The sequence below is a fragment of the Cavia porcellus genome, unplaced genomic scaffold (assembly GCF_034190915.1).
Source record: "Cavia porcellus strain 051 isolate PalLab524CR breed Dunkin Hartley unplaced genomic scaffold, mCavPor4.1 scaffold_23, whole genome shotgun sequence".
Classification (NCBI taxonomy): Eukaryota; Metazoa; Chordata; class Mammalia; order Rodentia; family Caviidae; genus Cavia; species Cavia porcellus.
The window spans coordinates 15,550,816-15,563,834 of record NW_026947506.1 but is presented as its reverse complement, the minus strand read 5'-3'; positions in this window follow the sequence as shown (position 1 = coordinate 15,563,834).

Sequence of the window (13,019 nt, the reverse complement as noted above, 5' to 3'; positions counted from 1 at the left end):
ATTTGAGCTTTTTTCCCCCTTTTTAAAATAAGGGTCGCTAGGGGCTTTGTTGATGTTATTTATTCTTTCAAAGAACCAGCTCTTTAATTCGTTGATTTTTTGGATTGTTTTTCTGGTCTCTATTGCATTGATTTCTGCTCTGATTTTTATAATATCTTCTCTTCTTTTGGCTTTGGGCTTGACTTCCTCTTCTTTTTCTAGATGTTTGAGGTGTAACATCAGGTTATTTATTTATATTCATTCTGTTTTCCTAATGTGGGAACTCAGTGCAATAAATTTTCCTCTGAGGACAGCTTTCATTGCATCCCACAGATTCCGGTAAGTTGTATTTGTGTTTACATTTGTTTGTAGGTATTGTTTAATTTCTTCTTTAATTTCCTCTGTGAGCCACTGGTTACTCAAGAGTGCTTTATTCAGTTTCCATGTGTTTGTGGGATTTTTTGCAGTATCTTTTATCATTAATTTCATAGCGCCACGTCTGATAGAATGCAAGGGATAATTTCCACCCTTTTGCATTTATTTACATATGTTCTGTGAGTTAATATATGGCCTATTTTAGATAATGACCCATGTACTGCTGAGAAGAATATGTATTCTGTTGTTTTTGGGTGGTGTACTCTGTATAAGTCTATTAAGACCATTTGTTCACAGGTGCGATTCAGTTCATTTATTTTTTTGCTGATTTTCTGTCTGGTTGATCTGTCTCTTGGTGTCAATGGTGTGTTAAGCTCTCCTGTTAGAATTGTGTTACTGCTAATTTGGGTTTTCATTTCTGTTAGTACTTATTTCTTATAACAAGGTGCTCTGGAGTTTGGTGCATATATATTTAAGATAGTTATTTCTTCTCTTGAAGTTTTCCCCTAACCAGTATGTAATGTCCTTCTTTATCCCTTCTGATCATTATTGGTTTGAAATTCAGATTGTATGCAAACAGAATAGCTACCCCCACTTTTTTTGGTGGTTCCTGTTGCATGAAGAATTGTTTTCCATCCTTTGACTTTTAGTCTGTGAGTATCCTTTTGGGTTACATGGGATTCTTGTGGACAGCATATGGTTGGATTCCATTTCTTGATCCATTCTGCCAGTCTGTTTCTTTTAATTGGTGCATTGAGACCATTTACATTAGTGGTTAGAACTGTTATATATTTGTTTGTTGTTGACATGTTATCTTTCTGCTGTTGAATCTTTATCTTTCTGCTCCATTTAATTGTCTGCTTTGTTTAGTGTTTTTTTCCTAAATGTGACTAGGATGTCTTTCAATATTCTTTGCAGGGTTGGCTTGGTGATCATGATGTTTTTCAGCTGTTCTTTGTCATGGATGTATCTTATTTCTCCATCGATTTTGAAGGACAGTTTTGCAGTGTACATCAGCCCAGGTTGGAATTCATTTTCCTTTAGGATCTGAAATACTTCACTCCATGGTCTTCTTGACTTTATTGTTTGTGCTGAGAAGTCTGCTGTGATTCTGATAGGTTTTCCTTTAATAGGTGATCTGTCTTTTGTTTCTGACAGCTTTTAATATTCTAGTCTTTTGTTTGATTTCTGGGACGGTCATTATTATATGTCTGGGTATAGTTTTATTTTGGTTATGGCTATTCGGAGTTCTACATGCTTCATTTATGTTGGTATCAGTTTCCAATATCATGTTTGGGAAATTTTCATCTATTACTTCTCTAAATATCCTCTTGACATCCTTTATGTTGTCCCTTTCTTTTTCATTTATCCCTATCAAACTTATGTTGTTCCTCTTTGCACCATCTTGCAGGTGTTGAATTGTTATTTCCTGATTTCTTGTTATTTTTAAAAGATCTTTCCTTTCCTGTTCACTGGCTGAAATCTTGTCTTCAAGGTTTGAGATTCTATCTTCACATTCATTGAGGCGGTTTTTACAACTTTCAATGGAGTTTTTGATTTCTGTATATCTCTTTGTAGCTGTTTTATGTATTTTGTTTGTTTCTTATATTGTTCATCCAGCAATTGTATTTTTTGTTTAGTTCCTCCAGTTTTTTAACTGTGTCTTCTTAAGGTATGTTCAGCATTTCCTTCATTTCTTTTATCATTTTTCCTTTTACCTGAGAGATTATTTGTAGCTTAAATACCTTTAAGCCTTCCCAGAGTTGCTTCTTTATTTCAGTTACTATTATTTCAGATATTTCAGGTATGTGGCATGTGTTTTCTTCTATGCACATGGCTCCTAAGCTTTCTTGGGATTGGCTGGATATTTGAGATTGCATTTTGGTCTTTTGTTTTGTTATTTTCCTATATTTTCAAGCTTCAAATGTTGTTCCAAGTAAATGAGAGAGGTCCACAATGCTGGGACAGGATTCCACACCTCAGCCCCACTTACTGGTCCTGGCAGGAAACCACGGACTAGTCCCCGAGTGAGGGAGAGAGTTCCCCCAGACTGTGTCTAGGCCTGAGTGGCTGGGCCCGCAGGGAACCATGGCCTGGCCCCCAGGCAAGGAAGAGTGTTCCCCGAGACTGGGATGGGATTCCCTGCCTAGGGCCAAGTGGCTGGGCCTGGCAGGAAACCATGCACTGATCCCCAGGTGACAAAGAGAGCTCCCCCAGACTGGGGCGTGATTCCTGGGGCAGGATTTTGTGCCTAGGCCCCACTCGCTGTTCCTGGCAGGAAACCACACACTGGTACACAGGCGACAAACAGAGTTCTGCCAGACTGGAGTGGGATTCCTGGGGCAGGTTTCCATGCCTAGGCGCCACTCCATACATTGTGTTTCTAAAGGTATGAAAAATAAACCTGCAAAGAGTTGGTCAATTCTTTTCTACCCATGGAAAAAGTGAATCCCCCACATGACCCTAGCTTGTGTCTCTTTGTTTTCTTACTTACTCAATGTATATCAGGAACCTGAAGAGCCAAATTTGTCTCTGAAAACTACTGAAATCCTGCCTTCCCATAAACATCAGGCTAATAAGGTTCTCCTGGCTTCAGAAAAGACACACATTTAACCAACTACTTCTCCCTGTAAACAGCCAAGATTTTTGTTTATGTCATTATTTAGTGATATACAAAACTGCATAAACCATAGATTGTGGAGTGTCTCAGGGTGCATTAGGAATGGATTTAGCATTTAGCTTAGAGATTACTCTCCTGTTAAACTGACATGCAAAGCATGCCAGTGATGCACATATGTAATTCAAGCACTCTCAGATGCCCATTGAAGGAGATCAAAATTCCCAGTCAAGACTGGGAATCTTAGTGAGATCATCTTCCTCCTCTCATGGTGATTTGGGATGTCTACAGCTTGAAGACACTGGGATGATGAAGGAAAAAAGGACAAGATTTGGAATACAGAATATGAGTCAAAATGGAGCCTGCTCTTATGATTGGAAGGAAAGAAGAATGAAAATGACAGGAGGACAAGAGCGCAACAATGGCTACAATGTGTTTATTTATATAATTGGGAGGTTGATTATCATTTGAAACCCCTTCTCCTAATTAACTAGTTGGTTTGTCCCAGTAACTCACTATTCTTGAGAGTGAAGCAGGTTATTCATGTAATTTGCCTCAGGTGCACTGTATTCCTCAATCTGGAAATCACACATGTGAAATTGATCTCCAGCTTCATCCACTTCCCACAGCCATCTCTGCAAACAAAAAGAAAGAGAGCTCACATTTCTCAGTGTAATGATGCTATGTTTAATCCTCAATAAAAAACACATCTCCAGACAAGATATGGGTGAAAACAATGTTACATCAGCAAAAGAATTCCTCTTAAGGGAGGAAATTTATTTGTGAGGAAAACTAATTTCTAGAGGACCTTAATTTTATGTTTATCATCCAAAAGAAACTATAAATGAAAAGCCAGCGATGGAGTGGGGCACTATGTAGAACACTTGCCTAGCATGTGCAGGCCTGAGTTCAAGTACAAACATTACACAATATCACTGCAAAAGTTGCTAACTCTGAGCAGTTAGGAACCAGAGGCAGAGGAACGGATTAGAAACCCAAGTGGGAACTAACATTCATGCAGAATGGGGTGAGATTGAAGTCTGGAGAGGAAGCAGCCCATAAGAATTGCCCACTGTTGCAGCACATTATGGACTCTAGCACAGAAGATTTCTAAAATCCTTTCAGTTGTTGACCATCCTTTTCCAATTTGAACACATGATAATAAGGTACTATAGTGGTGATATCTTATGTAATGAAGAACAGTTATAGTTTTGAGGTAGGAGAAAGTGACATAAATAATAATCAACTGAAATTAATTTAGGATTAAAATTTAATTCAGGATCAAAGAATCGTCACAAAGACAACTTGTTCCCCTAACCCTGAACTCAGATATACTGCTGTTGGCCACTGCACAACTGAAAATGTAGTTCACACAAAATTAGCATTAAGAGAACATATCCTGCCAATTTAGAAAAAGTGTTACTTAAAAAGATGAAATATAGAGAAAGTAAAATCACTACTATGGAATTTTATATATAAACAAGACAATAGGTACTGTATCAACACTTAGGGAAGGACAAAGGCCATTCCAAAGAACTGAGAAGTTTAAGCTTGTATTTTTCAGTGACAGTTTGCAAGGATAAAGTTTGGCAAAAATTGTAACAATGGAAAATAGACCTCTTCACATGCTGGAGAGGGAAGCAGTCTATGGGTTGGGTTTGAAATATCCCAAAAGGCCTTGTGAACACAGGGTTTTCCAAGCTTTGGTTCCAGCCTGGCCCCAATTGGGAGGTGTGAACTTTTGCAAAATTAGGGCCCATTTTAAGGAAATTAACCACTGGGATATGCCCTTGATGAGAATATGGTGACTATAGCCCTATCCCAATTTTTTTTCTTTCCACCCTGGCTGCTGTCTAGTGAACTAGCATCCTCTGCCACATAGCCACTTCATGGTGAACAGGGTCACCACTTCCAGTGCACCCAGGGTAAGCAAACAGAGACTAAAACATCTCAAACTATAAAACAAAACAAAGCATTTCATATATTCAATTGATTTTCTCAGGTTTTATTGTGACAGAAAGCTAAATAGCATAGAAAAATAATAAGCAATATAGCCAGCTGTGTGACATATACCTTTAAATCCAGCATTCTTGATGTCTGAGCCAGAGGAACCTTTGTCTCAGCCTGGAGCATTTAGTAATTCAGTAAGCTTGTTATAGCTTATTTCTAAACATTCCAGAGCAGTCATAGGTGGGGATTTTTCAGAGGTGGCTAGATCTAGGGAGTATGTCTCTGGAACATTTAGCTAATTTCCAGTCCTCCCAAACTTTGCTCAAAAGGCTTACCACATAGACAGCTACCCAAACAACTCACATCACTATTGATTCCTGTCATACTCCCGAGTTTGTCATTATTCCCAGAGCATTTTTAATACTCTTGTATACTTTATTATTAATATTATTGAACTTATTGTGTTGACCTGTCTCTTCCACACTCCTTCTCTTTCTCTGCCACTTGGACCACATTGTTCCTTTTCTTGACACCACCCTCTTTTAACTACCAAGATGTAAATCACAAGTCAAATTCTGGTATATGAATGTATAATCACTTTTAATAAAACACTTTTAATAAACCATGTGTAATCCAATGAAAGAGGGAATTTTTCAACTTGATATGCTGAATTTTGTGCCAGGAGAATAAATGCTAGCTAGGGAAATTCAGACATGAATACTTATTGAGTGAGATCAGCATGTCTGGAGGAGCTATCAAAAAGGCTGAGAGGAATTTGATTGATGAGAGATACAGGGTTTAAAGATGTTACCAATATTCCATTTTTATTGTAACATTATGTCTTGGCTACTTTGTCAGGTGGCTGAGACAAAATAGCCAACACCCAAGGTTAATGTAGGGAAGGATTACTTACCTCACATTTGGAGGAGGGTTCAGTATAAAATCATCAGGCTCCTAGACAAAGTGGCACATAGCAGAGGGCAACAACAGGTCATGGCAGCAGAAAACAGCAAATGAATGAGAAGAAAAAGGGAAGAGCATGGAACGAAGATGCATTTTTGTCCCTCATTTTGTATGCAGGCCACACCCACTTGGGTATAGTGCTCACACTCATAATCCCAGCATTGGACCATGAGTAACTCACAAACTGTAGAAGCCTGATTCCACGATGGATGAGGTTTTGGAGTGACACTCAGACTCAAACCATAGTACATTATTTTATGAATATCTTATTGCCCTTCATGTTCAATTTCAATTATGTTTTCAATAAGAGCTTTCCAATGTAGCTGCCTTTTCCAAAAAGAAAAATTTGAAGATAGTTTGTGTGGGTCACAAGTGCACCCCTACTTGATCAGGAAATATATTAGGAGCCAAGCTCTATTTTGCATTTACTCACATTACTGTTTTGTGTATGTATAACAGCATATTGAAATATAGGGTTTTTTTGTAAAGAAAGTAAGGTACACTAGACTTGATATTAAAGGGACTGTTCTCCACAGAGTGAAGACTGAATCTGAAAAAAGAGATCAGATTTGGAGGTGATATCTCTGACAGAGAACATACTCTGCTATGTGTCCTTGTCTGTCCTGTGAGGAAATTCCAGCATATTTCTTTCATATCATTACATCACATGCCCATCTGGGGACTTGATACATATGATCATCAACATGGGGAGTTTTGTGGTTTACCCTCTGCCTCCCACCCGAGAGAAAATGGGAGGGCTAGGGGCAGAAACACCTGTGTGCTGTTGTGCTGATTGGATCAGTACACACTGTGTTTGTTTCCTATGAAGTGCAGATGGACAATGAAAGACAGAGATTCCTGTGAGGTTACCATGAGGAGCACAGTTTTCTCTCAGGAGGCTCATTTGAGTAAGTGCCAGTTACACAGAGGAGATATGAATGCAATAGATCCTAGGCTACAAAAGCTATAGATCGGATAGTTAGAAAGAAGGAGTTCTTCTGATAACAGTGTCAAGAGCAAAGGGCATGTATTTGGGAAAGGTAAAAGCATTGAATATTCACTGGATATGTATAAGCATAAGGAGTAGCGTAAGAATCCATGGTGTGCTGCCTTCCCTCAGCCCTTTTGTCTCCACATGACCCAGATCCCCCTTCTGCTCTATGTTTGAAACTAGCAAGAATTCTGACTCCATTGGTGTTGGAGCATACTCCTATAATCTCAGTCAGGAGGCTGAGGCAGAAAGATCACTGCAATTTCAAGTCCACACAACACTACAGGGAAAATCCTTGCCTCAGAAAACCAAAAGAAAAAACAGAAGTGAGAAAAAAAATGAAAAACTGAAGGAAAGAAGAAATGAAGTAAGAACAGAAGGAAGAAAGAAAGAAAGAAGAAAGAAAGAAAGAAAGAAAGAAAGAAAGAAAGAAAGAAAGAAAGAAAAAAGAACAAAGAAAACAAACTTCAGGGATAGATGTTACTTGAATTTCTTCAAAGCTGCTATTCTCTTTACTTTCATTTACTCAAGTGTGTGCTCCACATTTCTAACAGACCCAAAAATGGCAAATGTCAAGCAACTAAGTTCCATTTCTTTTTCTCTCCATAGTGTAGCTTTTTGGCATGTCTTCATTGTGTAGTGAATTTATTCTGTTCCATAGACTAGTTTTAATCACCGTATAATTTTATGACTTTGATATATTTCCTTTCTGGTCAGCAAAAGTGTGTGTGTGTGTGTGTGTGTGAGTGTGTGTGTGTGTGTGTGTGTGTGTGTATGTGTGTGTGTGTGTCTGTGTGTGTGTGTGCGTGTTTAAATGGAACACATGTTTAATAATGAAAACCACCACTGATCTACCCACACACTGGCATAAGTACCTCTGTACTAGAATAGAAGTAGTTCAAGAAGAGTTGACCTCACCTTACAGTTTTAGAGTTGTCTCTCCTATTCTTTTCATAGTGTTCCTTCTTTCTTTTGGAATATAACTTCTGATTAGTTGGCCTTTTTCTATTCTTGCGCTACTCCATTAAGAATATGTATTGGACATCCCCAGGTTCATTCATAGGGTACATGAGCTACAGGGTTGACATGATGTCACCAAGTACAAATTCAGTCACTTGCTTATCCTCAATTTCAATATTCCTCCCTTGTCATGAGAAAGGTTACTCTTCAGTTGGTACAATATTTTGTGGATGCTGATCTTCACACGATGGTGACACACCTGTGTCAGCTAGGCTGCATGCCCAAATGAGGGACTCTCCTAGAAGGCTTGCTGTGCAAGCTGTTTATGAGAATAAGGGAAACATGTCCCTCCTTTGATGACTTTAGTTATTCATAGGTATCCTACCTCTTCTCAGATGGAAAGAGCCTAGAATTGGGAAGTTACACAGCTAGGTCTATGTGCAATCATGTTGGAGGGGAGAATGGTAACCCCAGAGGATATTGAAAGGAATTGTTCCAGTCAATTGGAGTGCAAGTGCTAGCAAGACTGAGCATTAGCTGAAAATTGCAACTTCCCATGCTCAGAGTAGGGACAAAAGAGAGAGCTTTCCCAGCCTGTGGGTAAGTCCATGGAGACCCTAGAGGAGTGGGTATAAAAATGAAACAGATGCAAAGAATGGAGACAAGATGAAGTCCAATCAAGTACTTTTGTTCAAAGAATGAATATCAAATATATAGGGAACTGGGGAGGAGGGATTTGGGCTCTGAGATGTCAGCAGGTAACTTAGCAACAGTGGCAAGACTGAGAGTCATAGGTTAAATAAAATTTTTGATTTCCTGTGCACATGCTCAGAAGGCAGACTGATTAGCTTAATTCCTGAATAGACGAGGCCAAACAAGCAAGGCAGGGTGCTGCTTAACTACCAAACTTAACTTCTAGAGGGAGTTAAGGTGGTACACCCTGCAGATACAAGGTGGCAGCCAATTACAGGGCTTCCCATAGAGAGCTACTGAAGCTTACTGTCTCATCCTCAGCAAAATTTCTAAATATTTGTGCTCCAATCTCTAGTGGTGTAGAATAAATTACTGTAGGCTGAAGATGAAACTAAATCTAAGGACCTTAATAAGGCCCATATCACAATGATCATAAACTTTTAGAGCGCCTAATTGCTTTGTAGTTCATTATAGATACTTGTGTCACAGCCTTGCCGTGCTTGCTTCATAATGTTAAAACCAAAGGCTGGTGTAGTTCAAGAACCTCTTTACCAAGTTGGATATGCTAGTGTACTTTTGTAATCCCAGCATTCAGGAAGCCTCAGCAGGAGGACTGCAAGTTTCATCTCGGATTTGCAAGTGTGTTGAATTCATAAGAATCTCTTTTTAAACAATTAAGTGGAGCAGATATATAGCTCTGAGGAAGGATTCAGGTACAATTCACAGTAACATCAGAAATGATACAAAATCCCATTGTTTCACTTAGCAACATTAGAAAGGAGATTTCTTGGGGCCGGGGATTTAGCTCAGTGGCATAAGGGCCTGCCTTGTAAGCAGGCAGTCGTGAATTCGATCCCTGGTACTGTAAAAGACAGACACACAAAAAAGGAAATTTCTTTTTTAAAACCTTGGTTTGCATAAGATGGGGTCTTACCTTGTAGTTTCAGCTGTCCTCAAGCAGTTAGCAATTCTCCTGATCACTTTCATCAGTGCTGGGATTAACAGGCATACACCACCACACCCAGCACAAAGGAGACTTCTTAGATCCTAATGGTGCAGCTGCTACTGATAGTTTGCTCAAGAATTAACAGTCCCAAGTGACCTGAGTTCAGACCAGAGCAATCCAGGTCAGTTTCTCCCTACTAATGATGTCTCCCCATAGGAAACAATAAGAGAAATGAAGCCAATAAACCAATTATGCCTGGATTATGAAAATATGATATCATATTAACTTATAATTTTCCCAACCACAACCACAACCTGAGAAAAGAGACAGTCAAAATGACAGAGCTTGGTAAATTGTGTAAAATATAAAGGTTTACACTCACAGATTTAAGACCTCTCCTTAACACTTATGATCATAATCAATTTTTCATTAATTATTCCTATCCCAATAGCATTTCTCTCCTTGACAGAATGAAAAGTCCTTAGCTATATACCATTCCATAAGGAACCAAATATTGTCAGACCCTACAAAATCTTACAACCAATCACAGACCCCTAACATCAAGAAGGCCAAAGGAGGCCCTTCACTAGTCTACCTTCTCAGTATTCCTTAATATCACAGCTCCAAACCTATCCCTTACACTCAATCTATCCATATGAATTTCAATCCCAATGCCATATCCATTAATCAACATAAACCTAATTTTATTTACCCTAGAAAACTCATGCCATCCTATGGTAGGATGAGCACCTAACTCCAAATACGCATTATCAGAGCACTTCTAGCAGTGACCCAAACCATTTCCTATGAAGTTGCCCCAGCTACTATCTTCCTCTGAGTCCTACTCCTAAATGTATCATTCTCATTAGTAAAGTGAATAGAATCTCAAAAAAGAAAACACTTGACAATTTCTCTCTACATGACCCCTACCAATAATATGATTCATCTCAGCTTTAACAGAATCTAACCTAGCCCATTTTAACTAACTGAAGGTGAATCAGAGCTAGTATCAGGATTTAGCATAGGATACAGTCAGGTCATTTCACCCTGTCCTTCATGGCCAAATACATATATATTATTAAAATTAATGCTCTCATAACTATCACAATCACCTCTTCTGAGATTTATACAACAAACTTCATACTAAAATCCCTTATCCAGCAATTCTATTCTTATGAATCCAAGACTTATTCCCTAGATTTTGCTATGATCAGCTTATACACCTATTATGAAATATTTTTCTCCCACTCACATTGGTACAATGCATGTGACACATCTGCTTACCAACCCTGTTATCAGGCATCCCACCCCAAAAGACCTAGAAATATGTCTGATAAAACAATTGTGTTTATAGAGCAAATAATAGGGTAGAAAACCCTTATTTCTAGAATATTAGGACTCAAACCTACTCCAAATAATTCAAAATTCTACATGCAATCCTTACTCTGCACTCTCACAGTAAGGTCAGCTAAATAAGCCACTGAGCTCATACTCTAAACATGTTGATTCATATCCTTCTCATTCTAATTAACCTTATTACAACCACTGTGATTTATATTATTCTAGGAACATTAATCACCCTACACAGCTCACACAGGCCACTCATATGATTTAACCTACAAATAAGCATATTAGCTATAATTCCAATTATAATAACTAACCCCAACCCCCAAACCATAGAAGCCACAACTAAAAGCTTCTTAACCCTGGCATCAGCATCAATAATCCTAATATTTTCAATTATCCTAATTATAATATATGCAGATCAATGAGTCATTTTCCACTTTCAAAACCAAGTAATTTCATTGATATTAACTTTATCTTTAATAATAAATCTATGCCCACCACCCTTCATCTTCTAAGGACCAGAAATCTCCCAAGGCATCACACTATTCTCAGGGCTTATCCTATTCATGACAAAAAATTTCCTCATTATCCTATTCTTTTTCAGTCTTCCTCCCTAATAAGCCAATGCTTAGTCATCATGTCAGCCATCACATCTATTCTACTAGGAGGATGAGGAGGCCTTAACAAAACACAACTAAGAAAAATCCTACAATACTCATCAGTTGCCCACATAGGTTGAAGAGATCCTATTCTAATCTACAACCCATCGATTACACTACAAAATTTCTCATATACTCCACAATTAGAGTATATTTCAAGATTCCTCAAATACAACAGCAAAATCACATCAACTCTAAACCACACCTGAAACATGTCACCACTTGTAACCACTGCCATAATTGTAAGATCATGGTCGCAAAGAAGGCCCCAAGGATCCAGCTCTCATGAAAAATTAAGGGGATTTTATTGTCCGTGCATGTGAGGGACCCTCCAACTACACTCAGGTGGGAGAGGGGAGCGGAAGAGAGTGTCAAGTAGGGAAGTGCAAAGTATATAAAGCCAAAAGCCGCAAAGCAAGCATCGGTTACAGAAGCAGATGGTGTTGGTTAATAGGGGTCGTGTCATTTGCTTACTGGTGGGTGAGCTATCTGTTGCAGGTGGCTTGATGTTCTTGAAAACTCATCCTGTCGGGCAGGGTCAATAGTTCATGGTGCTCTTATTTTTGGGGACAACAGATCACAACTTCCCTATCAGGTCAGAACATCTGGTTGTTCTGATTGAGTGACAAGGCAAGGGGGTTTCCTAAATGTTTTAACTCTTCATTCCCCCCTTTTTTTGTGAGGATCTCTAATCCTAGAGATTATTAGTAGGTACTGGGTCATATTGGTATCTCAAGACCATCATCTTTACCTGGGAGACCTGTGATTGCACCAGCTGTGTGATCTTGATTAGAATGCAAGGGCAAACGGTAAGGAGTAGGAGCAAAGCAGCTAACGGGCCTAGGAGGGGGACAACATAAGGAGCTAGCCCTTGCCATAGGGAAGGGAAGGATGTCTCTGAAGAGTATTTTTTTCTCTAGTTTTGATATTTTTTCTGAGTTTGGACATGGCATCTTTTATTATGTCTGAGTGGTCAACATAAAAACAGCACTCTTTTTTTGTCCCTCTTTTTACTATTACCAGTCAATTACCTTTCCTCTTGCTTCTCAGACATCATCAAAACTCTTAACAAAACCCTTGAAGTCACCTTTTAGTAGTCTAAAACATACTTAATTATTTTATGTCTTTTTACCACATAAAAATGCTGTATTTTTAAAAACAAAACTGTAACCTTTTAACTGGCTCAAATATAGTATGACCTGGTTTTTACTTGGTAAAGTTGATATGATTCTTACAAACCATAAATATACATGTATATGTGCACATATGTTTACATTTTAACCAGAAAGAAAAATACTCCTTTTAAAAGGCATGCTGAGGTTGCAAGCAATCACTTGAAGACTTACATATTAAACAAGGCACCACAACATTAAAGACACAAACAAAGGGTGCTTCGTGTATAGTTTGGTGAGCTAAAGGAAATAATTCTTATTATGAACCTTGAATCTAACAAGCCATATGGATCCTGCGACAGAAATGGGCAACAAGCCCTTAAGTTAGCAACAAATTTAAACAGGCAAACAATTCTAAAGTACAAAA